Source organism: Pundamilia nyererei, unplaced genomic scaffold (assembly GCF_000239375.1).
Source record: "Pundamilia nyererei isolate P.nyererei 1_Seehausen unplaced genomic scaffold, PunNye1.0 scaffold00049, whole genome shotgun sequence".
Lineage (NCBI taxonomy): Eukaryota > Metazoa > Chordata > Actinopteri > Cichliformes > Cichlidae > Pundamilia > Pundamilia nyererei.
In genome coordinates this window covers 2,848,706-2,854,705 of record NW_005187450.1, presented here as the reverse complement: position 1 = coordinate 2,854,705, position 6,000 = coordinate 2,848,706, and the positions used below count along the sequence as shown (strand labels likewise).

Below are 6,000 nucleotides of genomic sequence, written 5' to 3'. Positions count from 1 at the left end.
ACTCCCAGGAACTTGAAGCTGCTCACACGCTCCACAGCTGTCCCCTTAATGTGGATGGGTGGATGTGGGTCAGCATTCCTCATTTGTGTTACCACAAATGAAAAAAAAAAAAGGCATGAGTAGATATGATAGAAAGCATACATAGAGGGTTTTATCCAAAATCCACAACCGTGATACTGTAAGTTTCTTGTGTGACACCCTGGTAATGAGATACCTTTTTATAGGCCATCAGGTTGGACTGTACCAGCTGATATTAATTTGTACTAAGGGGTTAGGGTTAAGTATTTGTTCAATACTTTTCTCATTATTACACACAACTGATGGACATTTTGGACTTCAATTCAATTTTATTTATACAGAGCCAAATCAAAACAACAGTCGCCTCAAGGCGCTTTATATTCGACACAGCTGAACAGACACCACACTGAAATTTTACTGAATGACATTTTCTCATGTAAAACGCTGTATGCTTAAATGTAAAATTAACGCAATTTAAATTTTCCAAGAGAAAGAACTGAAAGACTGAATGTCCTGAGTGTGTTAAGTTGCATGCAGTATAATCTAGTGAGTATGTTTAAAATAATAGTCTTCACTAAATTAAAGAGAAACATAGGTTTGTTGTCAACATCATTTAATTTAGTAGCTAAAGTTCAATATATAACAACTGACTTGCACCCTGTACATTTGTTGTCATAGAAGTTATCTTAATTGTCAACCGACTCGCCCATCAGGTGTTAACAACCCAGAGCTGATGCAAACTGGGTGAGCCCAACTATCATGGGAGGAGTGGCAGAGGTGCATACAGTTTGCATTTACTGTGGTCAACCAGGTCATTTCATTGTTTCTTGCCAAGAGGCCAGACATCCAGTAAAGCTGGAGATACTGGTGGGTGGCTTATTACAAACTGCACTTTACAGCCTTACTCTTCCTGCCACACTCTGTTACAATTATGACTCTATCACCTCTGCAAGCCTTAGTTGCAGCTGAACAAAACCTTTTAGACTCTACACTTACTGAACAAGTCTGCATTCCATTAAACCACTCAAATAACCTATCACTGCTTCAGCACTAAACAGTCATCTTCTAGCCATCATCACCTATCAGAACTAACAACAGTCCCCCAAGAATATCCAGGTAGTATTTAGCATATGACTGTTCAATTGACCTCCTCCCTGGCGCTCCACTACCCACCAGCAAACTCCCTCTGTGGAAAAATAAAAGGGAATCATCGTCAGTGAAACTCCATCCATTGGTCACGTTACACCTGGCCTTCAGCAGCTGCATGTATCTCTACGTCTGACAATAGAGTAAGTGTGAGGCAGGAAAATATCCCCATAACTAACTCACCAAAAAACAAAATCTAGCAAAGATACATTAAACTGTCACTTCATTTGAATCGCTCAGGTAATTAAACTTGAAATTCATATTTGCAAATCTAAAGATTGTACAATTTTTTTTACATTCCTGCATTTTTTCTGTGCAGTCCTGTGAAAGGAAACCTTTTGAATCACTGTTTTGTTGTAACAAGAGGAAAAAGCATCTTTTAGTTATTGTATTTATTTTGAACCTTTAAAGCAGCTTGTGGTAAATATAACAGACACTCTGTCACGGTCCTCAGTCGGTGACCCAGTGTTTTGTGTTTTGTATTATTATTGTTATGAATTGAACTTAAATTTGTTATGATTTTTCATTGCTAGTCTCTTGGTTTTTGTTTCTGTATTTCTAGTTCTGTAAGCTCTTTAGCATCTCCTTATTTCCAGTCTTTAATTTTGTTAATGTGCCTTCCCTCTGTTCACTGTCTTGTCTCTCTGTGCCTTTACTGTGGGACACAAATTTCTTGTTTTCCAGTTTCCTGAGACCTTACTTTTTTTTAGCTTCTAGTTATTATGCTTTATTTTCTGTTACCCCTATTTCAGCTCTCTAGAGCGCAAGCTCGTTTAGTTCATCCCTCTGTGTCCTGCAAGTCCTGCATTTGGCACCTGTCTCCTTCCTTCCACACAGCTGTAGCCTTTACACACACAGTTACTGAATTTGACTCATTAAAAATTTTAAAGGTAAACAAAATAATAACCACTGACCAAATTTAAAAAAGCAAAACAAAACAAAACTAATATTAATAATGATAACAAAAAAAGGCATTACAAAACTTAAATCTTCAGATAAAATGAACTGTTTTCATTTTGTTTATATCTATGTAAAAATGAAATATTTCTAATGCTCTGCTTTTTCCTTTAAATGTGGTGTCATATCATGATAAAAAATTACTTGAAATGTGTATTGAAACAGAAAACATAAACCTACAATATATTTTTCACTACAGTTAACATTTTAGTAACAGAACAGTGGTTTCTAGAATATATTTTTCATTTCATTATTGTTTAATCCACAAAACTTCTTTTAGTTCTTTAAGAAAATGTCTTACAGTGAAATAAATACAACTAAATCTTTTTTTTTTTACACCTTGAATCCTGTCTGGCAGCTTTGGCAATCAGAATTATGATCTCAGTGTCAGTCACTGTTATTTATTCAGCACCAGTGTTTTGATGGGTATTAGTACATCAACACTGAAATGGTTTAACTGTAAATAATAGCAAGAATAAAACAAAGCAGATCACAACAAAACTTGTACCATGACTTCATATATTTGAGTATGTTTGCCCTTTATGTTTACCTGGTTGTTGAATGTCCCTGACAGGCAAAGATGAAGACAAAGTGGCTAGAGGACAGCAGCCCTGAATCCCTCCAACACCCTCCCGAAAAAACATATTGGGCCACATTTGGTGCTCTGCTGGCGAGAAGCTCCAGCCCTCAGCCCTCCACCTCTGGCTTCCAATATAGACGACCGAAGGATGCCAATCAAGAGGTGAGTAGAAAGCATATTCATAAGCTCATAGACAATGTAAATGTTTTGACATCTTCTAAATCCTACAAAAACAAGAACTGAGTGGTGAAAAAATACAAACTGGCATTGTAGACAAGCCAAGAGTTTTGACACACATTACTCCATCTCTAACAGGTAAACACTGCCCAGCCAGTGAGGAGGTCAAGCCCCCAGCCCTCCACCTCTGGTTTACACTTGAACCGTGACTGGAGAGCAAGGAGATCCAGCCCTCAGCCCTCCACCTCTGCCTTCAAGCGTGGGAGAGAGGAGGCTGACCAGGAAGAGGTGAGTAAGCACAATGCTGTAAGCATCAGTGGTGGATATTTCAAGAAAAAAAAATACTGTCATGTATTCACTGTATTCACTTCAGCCTTAAATGTTTGTCCTCTGATCTCTAATGACTGGAGCATCTTTAACCTGTTTGTTCCTTTTCGTTACTGCAGCAGGAACGCCAAAGATTCCGGAGCGGGTACTACAGAGTCCAGACTGACACCGATGGGTCCCGCCCCACCGTGTGCTTCCCTTATTGTTTTCTACCAAAAATTGTTAATGTTAATATTGTATGTACTGGGTATGGTGTCGGGGTGGTGGAACAGGTCTTCATTTACACCACAGATGGAGTATTTCTCACTCACTCAAGGGCAGTCTCCATTAGAGAGTCTTTATGTGGCAAATCCATCAGCCACACATTTCTTTACACATTTCTTTTTCTTCCTACCTACACAGTCACTGCTAAGTTTAAGATATAGAGTAGTAATGATAAGTTATTCGAAATGTACTAATAGTACGCTCAGAATATCTCACCATCTCTTTTTGTTAACTTTAAAAAAAGCTTTTAGTGTTTAAGATACTTATCACTACTGTTTAAGATACAGTAGTGATAAGTTTAGATTTAGATGTTCTGTCAATTCTGTTATAAATTTTTGACTTTTCATGTTATGACATAAAACAAACAAAATAAAAACCAACTAATCTAATGGACCAGTTTTAGATTTTTATTGATTTGATGGGATGTTTCCAAAGGGTCGCGCCTATCTGTCTTTTAATGTTTTGTTTTATGTTTTCATTTATTTTATGTTTTTTAAGGTTATTAAAAATTTGCTAAAAGATTCAGTAAAGCCTTAACATTGTTTGCATTAAACTAATTCATTGTTTGGATTTTGAGAATCTGGTTTCACTTCTTTATCAATCTGCAAACTGCCACTAATGAAAGAAAGCTCATGCTCAAACCATTATCTGCCCTGGTTTATTGATGAGTCTTGTTGTATTGCTAGTTCATTTTTCTCTCGCTCTCACAATGGTGTCATTCATTGACAAATGTACAAAGTAGAGAATGCCGCCGCCCGGTACACATTGCACCTGACCCCTATGGCGCTTCCTGCAGAAGGATAGGCCCATGTCCCTTTTTCAGGCTGTGCCCGGCCGGGTCCCAAGGACTAAGGCCCGGGTACCAGACACTCGCCCTCGGCCACCCTCCCTGGGCCTGGCTCCAGGGCAGAGCCCCGGTAACACTATCCTGGGCAGGGTGAACTGTTCCCTTGATATTGTATTCATAGGGGTCTTCTGAACCTTTGTCTGGTTCCTCACCCAGGACAAAGCCAGTCTAACCACATCACTCATCAAAGGGACTTCTTCAGTCTCACTGACCTCCCAGCTCATTGTTCCTTCAGTGGTGCTGGTTTCAGTCATTATGCAAATGTACTGTTTATAAGGTTGGGGAAACCTGCAGTCACCTGAGACTGAAGACGTCACTTGGATGAATGATAAAATGTTTCTCCCACTGAAAACACTATGTCCAGATGAACAGAATCAGCTTTTGGGGAGTTCTTCATCTGTCCATTCTGGTGCAAAAACAATAATGACATTTATGTTTTGTGAATTGATCTGTTTCAATACAACTTTGTAATGGGACTTGTGATCAAGGCCTTTGTTATAAGCCAGGCACATATCAGTGTCTTTAATTTTCTTTATAAATAATTCTAGACCATTTTTCTCATAATCATCATCAGCATAAAGGAAGGCAACCCATTTCCAGTTGAACTCCCTCAAAATGCTAAAAAATCAGGTCAGCTATGTCTTTATTGGGATGCATTGCTCTCAAGAAAGATGGAAAAATCTGTTTTCTTGAAAAAATTGAACTGGTAGCTTCATAACTGACCTGTTAAAGAAGTAAAAGAGAAATGTCAACATAATCAGTCACAGTAACATAAATCTATATTGTATAAGTCCCAACCACTGCTATCACAAATTCTTGTGTGGTTCTTCCAGAGGTTGGATTAAACCAACCATTAAAAAATAGGTTAAAAGCCCCTGGGAAATTGATAGTATCTGTGCAATGGTCAAATATTTTATAGCCAAGAGACACATTTGGCAGTAGTTTGGTAGTATTGTTGATTTCTTCTGCAGAGAGATGAAGAAGAGTGATGAATTCAGTTTTAATACTTATTAAACACAGTAAATAATTGAAATTTTGGGCATCCCTCAACAGTTATGATCAATTAATATAAGAAGATGGCTGTAGTGAAAGATGTAGCTATACAAAGTGAATCGACTGGGTGGGTGGCTCCAGCAGATCCAGGCAACAACATCCGAGAACTCTGTGCCGAAGAGCGCAGGACTAGGAAGATACTGTGTAGGACCCTCAAGCTCCCAATCCTCTGATATAGGACCTGAGCCTAAAGGGTAGACCACCTGCAGGGCGGAGACTTTTTTTTTTTTGTCCTGGTCCAGTCCTCCTTCTCTGCAGTGATGAATGTAATGTGTTACCGTAATCACATTTTTCAATAATATAGAAATGTAATGTGTTGTATTACTGTATTAAATTCAGTAATTACATTACAGTTACAATCAGGAGTTATGCGGACACTAGAATTACAAAGGATCCTAAATATCGGCACTCCAAGCTGACAGAAAGAAAAATCAAATAACATTTTTTCAACCTGTGCACTTAAGCTACAGTCAGTTGTTTTCAGTTCATGTGCAGGAGGAGGAAAATTGTAGAACAGTGATGAGGACAATACTTTTATTTTTATTTCACAAAAGGACAAGAGTAAAATTATAAGTTGCAAACTTCATCCAAGAAAGAAACAACTGCGTGAAACTGATAACTCAACTTCAGC

General features: G+C 38.2%; 1 long non-coding RNA gene across 1 annotated transcript; it reads left to right on the top strand.

Annotated features, from left to right (window-relative positions):
• Positions 1–2,708: 2,708 nt before the first annotated feature.
• Positions 2,709–3,679, top strand: LOC102212241 (uncharacterized). The gene is made up of 3 exons (XR_311724.1): positions 2,709–2,863; positions 3,017–3,166; positions 3,325–3,679. It is a non-coding gene; the product is annotated as an uncharacterized LOC102212241 (long non-coding RNA).
• The last annotated feature ends 2,321 nt before the right edge of the window (positions 3,680–6,000 follow it).